Below are 11,273 nucleotides of genomic sequence, written 5' to 3' on the forward strand. Positions count from 1 at the left end.
TGTTCTGGGAATCAAGGGTCTTACTGTGAAACAGCTGGGGCCTCAGCAACCTAAATAGGTTATGGGGAGAACACCCCCAAATGCCTGGCAATATCAGCAGTATCTAGTTTCCTGCTGGCTCCTCCTGTGGTAGGAACAGTGTATCACTCTCAGAGTCAACAATGAGATTTGCTGGTGTCTGATGGTCACCAGATGGGGACAGTGATCAGCACCAGACAGTGATGCACCCTGTGAAGTTCACAGTTTCTCTGGACCATTGGCACTAATGGTCATGTAGCAGTAGGGGCATATTTCCTCAGACAGGACTGGGACATGGGACCCAGTACCAACTGCTGTATAGCTTATATGCCAACACTTCCTCCTTCTCAAGCTGGACGAGATCTAGATCTAAGAAGCTTCCTGCCTCATGAATATATAAATATTCAGTCTACTGAGATGAATATAGGTTAATCGGTGCCCTAGTAAATTTCACTGCCATCATCCTCTTCTGAAGAATTCCCTGGAACATAGCTCTTCATGGACAAGACCTGGAGAATCCCTTTTTTAGTGGCATCTGTGAAAAGTAAGGAGATCCCAAGTCTTTCCCTTGAGAAAGTGACCAGAACTTCTCAGGGGCCACCTGCTCAAACTTCTGTCTTCCCTTTTCAGGTTCCCAAGGTCAGGTGCTGCTAGTAATGTCTGGGACTGGGCTGGGGAGGCCCAGAGCCTCCATGATGGTGTCTTGTCAGGCATCTGGTTACACCTTCATGAGCTACTACATGTGCTGGTGTGCCAGGGCCCTGGCCAGGTCTGGTGTGGATTAGGTGGATCAGTTTCTACAGTGATGAAACAAAGTATGCTAAGAAATTTCAGGAGAGGATCATGCCAACAAGAGACACTTCCTCCAGCACAGTCTACATGGAGCTGAGCAGTTTGAGCTCTGAAGACAGAACTGTGTATTACTAGGCCAGGCACAGTGTGGTGACCACATCCTGAGTGTGTCAGAAACCCTGATGGAGGGAAAGCTTCCTTTGCACTGTGATGACAGAGATGATGAAGCTGAAGACTTGCTTACAAAAGGTAAGTTTTCTAAGGCAACAAACAATAGAATCAGGTTGCACTGTAATGATAAGGGAAAATCAGCACAGCCCAGTTTCTCTGTATGCTAAGCACTTGAAGTAGGACACATTCTAATTCATAAAATTGAATCAAACAATGCCATGAAATTAATACTGTGATTTTGTAGTTCCCAATGAATTCCATTAGTAGTTGGGACAAATTTGGTTGATCATCTTGTAAGGGCAATTTTACATTCTAAAGGATTGTAAATCTTGCCTTGAGTGTTTCTATTTAGCAATGTTGAGCAATTAAATGAAGTTTGTGTGTCTGGTTAAGATGAGGAATACAAAAGGAATTTAGATAGGGAAAGAAGGTATTACAATTGTGTACAGTTGTTTTAGTCTTTTACAGAGAACCATAAGCATCCACAATAATACACTCTTACTCTGTTTCAGCAGCATACTACTCAAAGTCAAGACCATTTCTGTACAGAAATAAGAAATTCACTGAGAGCTGTTGTACTCTAAGAAAGAGTGCCATCACCCTGTACTGTACTCGCCATTGCCCAAGTTACGTGCCCTAATTACTCTGTGACTGCCTTCACAAAACAACTGTTTCACACAACTGCCCACCCTGAGCAACCAACCACTATGTGGTGATTTAACTAAAATGCCACCATACTGTTCTGTGTGCATCTTCACTCTGGTAACCTGTTTGCTGTGTTAACCTTTGTTCCTCTTTGTGAGGAATGATTTTTCCAGAAAATAGAGGGCCACAAGCAATACACACTCTGTCTTAACCCTTGCATCCATGAAAAAAGACAGATGTTTCTGGAATTAGCTGACCACAAACTGCAAATTCCTGTAAAGGAGGAACTTGCTGACCACCAACTGCAAAACTTCCCGAAAAAACTCTGTCCTCAAGCAAAAAGGGAACAAAGGTCTTTCTCATTCTTGTCTCCCTCCCACCTCTAGCTTTGTGTTTTTTTCCTTTTTAAGCCTGACAAAAATCTAACCTAGTTGCACAGTTTTGCAAATTCTATTGGTACTGTGCCGCTGGTGCCAGCTTAAATAAAGCAGTCTTTCTTTTTGAATGTCGTCTCATTTCTGGGGTACAACAAGAGGGAAATTAGGGAAAGAAAGTATTTCATAACATCATTAAAAACAAGATCACACAAGAATTTGCCAAACCAAGGCAAAGGACCTCTACAATAAAAATTGTAGTATGCTAAGAAACGAAATCAATAAGAATATCAGAAAATGGAAGACATATCCTGTCTCTGAGTAGGCAGTGCCAAAGTACTTATGACTTCACTTACAAAACTGTAAAATAAAATTAATGCAGTCCCAATTAAAGTATCATTAAATAAGATCCCCTACAGAAGTGGAGAAAGTGATTCTAAAATTTATACAAACCAGAAACATGTAGAATTGCAAAAACAATTCTAGGAAATAATGACAAGGCAGGTAGCATCATAATAGCATAACTCATCTTAGAGTACAAAATCTACAGTGACGACAATAACAGAGCATTATCAGAGAAAACAGACTCTAAGCCAAAAGAACTGAATAGAAGTTACTGGAAGAACTCCATGCCCACTCAGTTACAGTATCTTTGATGAAAGTGTGCACTCAGTTCACAGGGGAAAAGATACCATCTTTAGCAACTGGAGCTGAAAGTACTGGATATCCACACGAGGACGGTTGAACTTAGTCACATATTTAGCAGCATATATTAAGCTCAGATCAAAATGGATCAATGTTTCACTTGTGGAAAAAAGAAATCTGCTGGCGACAAAATAGGTAAAACTCTCAAAAGACATAGGTATAGGCAAAGACTTTGAAGAAACCTGGTTTGCAAGGAATAATACAATGAACTGACAAATGCAATCACATTAAATTAAAAAAAATTGCTCATCCCAGGAAACCAGATACAAAATGAAGTGATAAACTATAAAATGTGAAATTTATTTCTACCTACTCCTGTGATCCTGGACTGACCTCTAGAAAGATAAAGAACTAAAAAAAAGTGAGCTCAAAAATTGACATAAAAAATGTATAGACATGTCTCAGATGATGTAATACATTTAGACAATAAATATGAAAAATTTTTTAGCATCATTGGGCACTGGAGAAATTAAAACAGTATTTTGATTCTATGTCGCACCACAAAAATTTATTACTGTCAAGGTATGGACTAAAATCTATTGCTGTCCAGCCTGCAGGGAGAAAGGAATCCTTTCTTTTTGATGGGAATGTAAACTGATACAAGCATTCAAAAAAACAGAAACCTACGCAAACTCTTAAAGTTTAAAAAGAGAATTCAGTTTTCCTAAATTTTTTCCTTTTAGGTGTGGTCGCCAAAGAGTTAAAATATACCACAATATACATGTGTACTCATGTATTTAGCTACTCAATTACTGATAGGTAAATCTTTGAAATAGCTTATGTGCCCTAAAATAGACGAATACATGAAGGAAATGAGATATTTATACACAGTGGAGTACTACTGTGCTGCAAAGAAAGACAAACACCAGGCAATTGTAGGAAACGTATGCACGTTGAGACTATGAATTAACCGATGTAAATGAGATACACAAACTTGAACATATTTTGATTATCCCCATATGATTGATATATAATTAAAGCATGAAATAAAAGACAGATGAGAGGAACGGATTAAGAGAGAAGGAGAGACAAATGAATTAAATTCTAAGGATGCTTCTGCTGTCTGTTCCTAATTTCACTTCAATATGGCTTAAGGGCTTATTTTACAGGATATCTATTTCTTTGGATCCATTGAAGTCTTTATTGTTTCTATGAGAATGGTCTATTTGAATAAAAATAGCAGAATAAGGACATTGTGAACATAGAGCATAGTTCATTGCCTGCCTAGATTTGAGTGGAGGGATTGGAAGATGTAGGTAGAGGGTCGAGTGTTTTGATTTGGGATAAGAAAAGTGACATGAATTTGACTGTGGTCATGGCTATACAATTCTATCAATTTGCTAAAATCTACTGAATCATACACTGTTAAGTATACAGATAATACAATGTATACATTTTAATTCAAAGAAACTTCTTTTAAATTAGTAAAGAAAGGAAATAATGTTAAGCATATGTCATATGAAACAAAGGACACAGAAAAAAGGAAGCTTCTTCTATGGTGGATCCACCTTACCTAAACTTAAATCTTCTGGGGAGCAGTCATTTTCATAGGAAGGCAGATATTTAGGGGTCCTATCCAGTGCTGCAGTGACCAGATGCCTGGGACTGACTGTGTCCACTTTGTTCCCCACACATAGCCACCTTTCTAAACACTGGGAAAACTTCACAGCTGCTTTCTCCTCTCCAGAACATACTGCAGGCAGGGGATCCCCTCTCCCCAACACAGGCCAGAGAGAAGGTAAACAGGTTAAGTGTATTCTAGCTAAGATAGCACAGCTTACAAGCATGCTTAACCAGACCATGTCTGATTCACTGCTGTATGCAGGAAGGGTCCCTGCACTGATTTAGATACCACACTTGCCCAGAGTGCTCAGTGTCTCACAGGCCAGCATACACAGCCAGGTTGGTACCAGCTTTGTGCTTGTGTAGCTTGTCTGAGTCATAAGCACTGCATCCAATCTGCATAACATGAGTCCTGCATGTGTCCTTGTCTGCTGAGTCACAGGTATGAGCCCTGAGCACAAGCCAAGCTGACTCTATTTCTGCTACCACATTCACAAGACTACACAGTTATCTGCAGAGGGCACAGTTGGTCACCTGCCATCAGCTTGTAACTCAGATGAGGAGGGAATTTCCTGGGTGCACGGACTCTGTCATGGTGGATAAGAAGGAACTGCAGCCATTATGATGATCACATGCAGGATCCCCACCACTACTCACTGAAGCCTAGGGAATCCCACCTCCACTTTGATAAGAATGGCAGGGACTGTGGACTCCACAGATGGGCACAGAAACCCTGAGGAATCTGCAGAATCCTGAGAATGAAGAGTGCGTGGTCCCAGGCCAGTCACTGCCATCTTCTGCAGAATCCTCACTTGGTACCTGAAAGCAATTGCAGACCTCTGAGGATTCCTGATACACAGTGTCCCCTCACTTGCCAGTGACACTGCCTGATGATTCCATCCTCACACCTAGGGAGGAAGACAAGAAGAGTTCTTAACACAAGCACTGCTTCAGTGTCAGATTCTGCCCGTCAGACTGTGAGTGGTGGGATTGGTGCCCTGAGACAGGGTAAGTTTAGTTTTGGAAGATCAGAATGACATTGGCATGGCCACATTTTTTTCACACTACAGTTGCTGAAGGGAGGAAAACGGGTGAAAAATGGCACTTTCTGCAAAAGACATTGTGTGAGTCATATATACAATATTTTGGAGTTATTTAAAAATGAGTCTTTTTCAGATATCTTCTGGACTTAGGGTACTGTTTGTTGCTTTCCATGTTTTCTTTTCTTCTGTTTCCTTTTTATTACTCACCATTTCAGCCACTGTGAAATCGCAATTGGAAACAGTACTGAGGTCTCCCCTTCCCTACTAATAAAGACCTTTACAGAGGGATCGAAAACAACAAATAGTGGCTGGTTATGGGCAGAAGGAGCCCTTTGGTTTGCTGTTGATGGAAATGGAAACAGGTAAAATCACCATGGAAATCTGTACGAAGGTTCTTCCAAGATCTAAAAGTAGAATTTCCATTTGACCCAGTTGTACTACTTTTGAGCATCAGCAAAAAAGTGTAAAAACATTTCAAAACAGTAGTACATGCATAGTCATGTTAATAGCAGCTCAGCTCTTACTGGTTAAATCTTCAGGCAACTAACATGCCCATCAAGAGATGAGTGGATAAAATTACATGACATATACAAAAGGGAGTACAACTCGGACATAAAGAAGAGTAACATGCAGTCTTCATTTTCAAACACCTTAGTTTAACTATTGCATTAGTTCCCTTATATTAGAAACTGAAATATAAATAAAGACCAACATAAACATATATTTTAAGAAATGGTATTGGCATTATTTAGATGGGAAGCAGGGATTGGGAGATACAGAACGGAGGGCAGAAGGAAGTGGGGTTTACATGTGACATGATTATGTATAAACTTCACAGATCCTGGAATAAATTTCATGCAAATGATGTATGATACACCCAGGTCATGAGGGAAATTTTTGTTCAATTTTATTGTATATATTTGCATATTGAATTATTGTGTGTCCTTCATACAGGACCAAACTGAATTTGCATACATCTAAAAGTAAAGGTGGATATTCAGAGCTTAGGCATCCTTGGAGCACCCAGTTGTCATTTGCTACAATGTGTAAAACTCAGGCTCCTGGAATGAGCCTCAGCATTCTGTGGAGGACTATGCTCAGGGGAGGGAAACAGGGGCAGCTAGCCTGGACTCAGGGTAACTTCAAAGGTGCTCACTCTTCTCTCCTTTCTTCAGTGGCTGAAAAGGATAAGGACCTGCACATTCACCAAGGAATTTGTCCTTCAAGGAGTCATTAAATAGCATTTAATCATTTGTTGTATTTTCTTCTTTCTCTCCTGAGAAACACACAAGTTTCAATACATTCCCTGTGTAATGAAAAGAATATATGTTTCTCAAAATTCTCATATTTTCATTTCTATAGCATTTTTTCATGACAGTAATTATTGCAGTTATTTTCTAACACTTCATGCATCAGTCACATGTAGGTTCTCTGAAATAGTAAATCATTCTTTGTACTGCATGATGTCAAGCTTCTAGTGCAGCTTTACATAAAGCAAGAATTTTAAAAATGATCCTCCCACAGAGGCATTGGTTCAGGAGTAAAGAGGGGGAGGACCTGCACCTGTATTCCTGGGACTCTGAGAAATGACCTTGGCCCTCTTCTTTCAGCACAATCTGGGAAGCGCAGGTAACCATGCAATGTCATTCTAAATCATTTTCCTAAATTGCCAATTTTAATATCATATTTTTATGTTTAAAGAGAAAAAAAGAAAACAGATAAACATAATTATGATATCAAGTTTCAAAACAGGTTAGTATGTACATTACACTAACTGTTATATGTTGTATTGCTGTTATATGTTGTATTCATAGCAATAGTTTTTCAGTGTGTAAGACATAGGCATTATATCTCATCCAAACAGTTCTATCATACATCTTCTTTTCAACGAAATGAGAGAAACCAGCTGTATAACTATCTTAAATTTTATATATAAAATGAATATATATTTCATTTTCCTTTCTTCCTTTATGCTTTCCTCCTCCACAATTAGTGTTTTCTGTTGAACAGTTTCTTCCTCATTCATAATACCTATTGTACACTTTGAATCTTATTTACTCTTCAGTTTCTCACACTAGTGAGATAACAGTCTTTACAGATATGGGTCTGAGTTATTTTACTTATTATTATCTCAAACTGAGAACCACTGTTCTTGTTCTTGTCTCTCTTTCCAAAGGGAAGACAAATCTATTTGTCTTAATGGATTTGCTATTCCTGGAATATTTTATGTGCTGCAAACATATAGAGTTAATTCTAGTATTAGAGTTTTTTTGTTCAGCAAAATGATTTCAACTTAGTGCACTGTTGTGGCGTATGTTGGAGATAAAAATTACAAAGAGTAGCTTGTACTGATGGAGTTGTGGCAAAACCAGACCCCTCAAAATTAGTCATTCAATATTTCAGATTTTATTTTTGTATCAGGAATAAAACTCAAGACCTCCTTCTTGCCAGGCAGGCTCTTGAGCCACTGAACTGTATTTCTGGCCCCTATACTGTATTTTTAAATCACATACACTCAAACATACAGACATACCTGCACATAAAATATATGTAAAAACACACATACAACACACAGTTGTATACCAAACTCAATTTTGTGAAAGGCAGAGCTGTACATCTCTCAAGCAGGCCATACTTCTCAGTAGACAATGGGTTTTAAGATCATGGTCCTTGGAGAGGATGAGGAACCCTTGAAAAGCTCCCAGAATAGTGCATGAAATATTGAAGCTGGAGCTCTGTTCTATGCTTGTCTGATTTCATTGCTTTTCAGATCAGCTGTGTGGGCCACATCTGAAGTCTGCCTGCTAGAGGGGCGCTAGAGCCTTGGAAACCACAGGACACAGGAAAGATGGCAAGGTGGGGCTTAGATGACTCCCTGTGATTTTAATCCAATGTGGCAGTATTCTTAAAATGAAAACATGACGAAAAGTGTGAAAATCCTTGATTCCAATGTTTTAAATTTTGATGCAGTATCACAAAATCACCAAGTTCCACTGGCATGACTCAGGGTAAAGTCTTCCCTTCTTTGCTTCTCAGAGCTCTAGATTTACTACCATGAGCCAGCAAACCTGGCAGAAACCTTGATATCTGTATCCAAGATTTTATTTCTCAAATATAGAAGATAATACAGTTTGAAATATGAAATTTTAAATGAGCCTGTGTCTCTCCTATTTGACATTTTCATAATCTTATCTATTATAAAGCAATTACCAATAATATAAAAAATGACTTGTGTGCATGTATAAATATAAAAGAATACATATATACTCAGGACACTATTACATCCGGAGCAATCATGATTTCTTGAATTTTGTCATTATTACCAAACTTCCCCAGCATACTCATATTTGCTATGGGTGCTGCCTACTCAGAGTCATCCATCTCCAGAGCAGCCTGTATAGCAATATGACATTGCCATAGGGCTTCACTCTTCTGTGAAGAACCAGCCCAGCTCATAGTGTGCAGCTCTGGAGTGGAGCCCTGCCCTGCCAGTCCTGGTGTTCCCACTCAGTGGTCAGGACTGAGCATAGGCACAATGGCACTTAGGCTGAGGTGGGCTTTCCTTGTTGATATTTTGAAAGACGGTTTATGGAGAACAACAGATCTTGAGTATGTGAGTGTACATGAGTGGGATAAACAGGGGCATGTGTGATACTTTCCTGAGCAAGATATCTCTGTGCTTGGAGTAGTCCAGTGTGAGATGCAGCTGGTGGAGTGTGAGGAGCCTTGTACAGCCTGCAGGGTTGAAGATTCTCATTCCAGCTTATAGATTCACCTTCAGCAGCTATAAAACATGGGAAATTGACAGTTGAGAAATGGGATTTATTTGAAAAGCTGCAGCAGTCAGTCAGCTAAGGCCATTGAAAAAGCATTGCTGGCTGGCCTTGATTCCTCTGTTCTCTTTCCTTATATACCAATCTATGAGTCCACAAGGTCAGAGGGTTACATGTATTCCATCTTTTTGCAGCACTGTCATTGTTTGGATTTTACAAGACCTTCTTATACATCTGTGTACTGTTACAAGGTTTCCATAACTAGCTATGTCTGGAACTGTGTCTGGATGACTTCTAAGAGAGTTCTACAGTGGATGGGATACTTGATAGGAAGCCATGGCTAAAACCCAGATTTCCAGGGCTGTAATTTCATCTTTGCTGACCCAGCTAAGAACCAGTGCTTCCTGGAGCTGAACTCTGTGACCTTCAAGGACATCACCGTGTATTACATACAAGACCCACTGAGAGTATATCAGTGTGGAACCAGAAAAAATATAAGTTCATGCACAGTGTGATTTTCTATTTATTTTCAAATTGCATTATTTAGCTTCATGTTTCTGGAGTGTATATTCTAGTTTAGGTAAATTACAATGATGAAAGTTTCATTGTAGATCAGTTTCAGATAACTTTATGAACTCTATGGTTGTGCTACCCTGATACTCAGAGCAGTGGTCCTTACATCTATAAGAGCATATGGTCAGAGACCTAAATTCCTATCTCTGGACACTCACTCCTGCAGGTGCCACTATGTCCTCATGGTGCCATATGTAGCAGACAAAACTTTAAAATACAACTATAGGACACTTTAAGCTGAAATTACAGCACAAACTGAAGCCATACACACAAGTCAGGTGCTTGAAATATGCATTCCAAAAATAATTCCTAAAAATTTAAAAAATACAAAATAAAAATATAAAGGGAGACTTATGGGAAGCCTCAATCCATTCCTAAAACATAAAAGTACTATTGGTATGCATAAGAAACTACATAAAAATAATATATAGGCAAGTGACAGACTGGTACAAACACTCAAGTTGTATATGTGAGACATGCATTGCTTCAAAGTTTAAAGAAAATATTTTATACTCTACAAAAGAAAGCAGAAATACAATCATAAAATGAGTGAAAAATCTCAACACCATTGTACCTCAAATATTGTACCTCAAAAATGAAGCAAAACCTCATCCAAAAAGAAAAAAGAAATGCTTTATTTAGGCTGGTACCCAGTAGAACATTTGCATTGGAATTTGCAGAGCTGTGCAACTAGGTTAGGTGGCAGGGGGGAGGTTTATAAAGGGAAAAACTGCAAATCTCAGGGAGGGAGCTTATGCCAACAGGCAGTTAATTATACTGAAATGTTTTAGCAACACAGCAGAGGAGGACAGGACAGCCTTGAGCAGCTTCTGCCTCCACCACCTTCCATACAGTGCTCAGAGCCCCCAAATCCTCAAACCCAGTTCTCACTCTCCCTTTGGTGATTATGAAAGAGTTTTTGGCACAGTTAGAAAACAGAATATAAAGTAAAGTGGCCTTTATTTTAAGCATGCGGAGAGAAACTCCATGACCGCTGGGGCCTGGATTCCTCTGCTGGACATGTGATGTAGGGGGCATACATATAGCTTTGGTCTGGGCTGGTGCCTAAAGCGGAATTACTGATGCACCAGCAGCCATTTGGAACTCATTTCACACCACAGGTAATTGGCCTAGGGTCGGGGAAATGACCTCGAGGTAAACATCCCTTGGTCCTGCCTCTCATTGCTATAGTGTCCTATCCAGGGAAAATCCTTTCAGATTATAGCAAGGTTTATCTCAGCTGAGAATTTGGAACATCAAGGTGTGCCATGAGATGCAGATAGAGTCACAGAGCCACAAGACACACCTGACAGACATGTTCCTTCAACCACCCTGTCACACACCTGACAGACTCAAGTCCATGTCTATATTAGTTTCTGAGTTCATGAATGGAAAAGCCCAATATCTGGAGCACACCAGACAAGCACTGTGTCCTTGCTGGAGAGAATGTGTCCGTAGAGCATGGGTCTCCCTCATGGAGATGAACTTTCACCAGGCAACTGCTGCCTTCATTTTGTGACCCTGAAACCACACCACCAAGGTCAGTTAGGCAAAGGTGATGATACTGAGTCACTTTTTGCAGTGTGTAGGACAAACTCTAGGATATACATAAGATC

The sequence above is a fragment of the Cavia porcellus genome, unplaced genomic scaffold, assembly GCF_034190915.1.
Source record: "Cavia porcellus strain 051 isolate PalLab524CR breed Dunkin Hartley unplaced genomic scaffold, mCavPor4.1 scaffold_7, whole genome shotgun sequence".
NCBI lineage: Eukaryota > Metazoa > Chordata > Mammalia > Rodentia > Caviidae > Cavia > Cavia porcellus.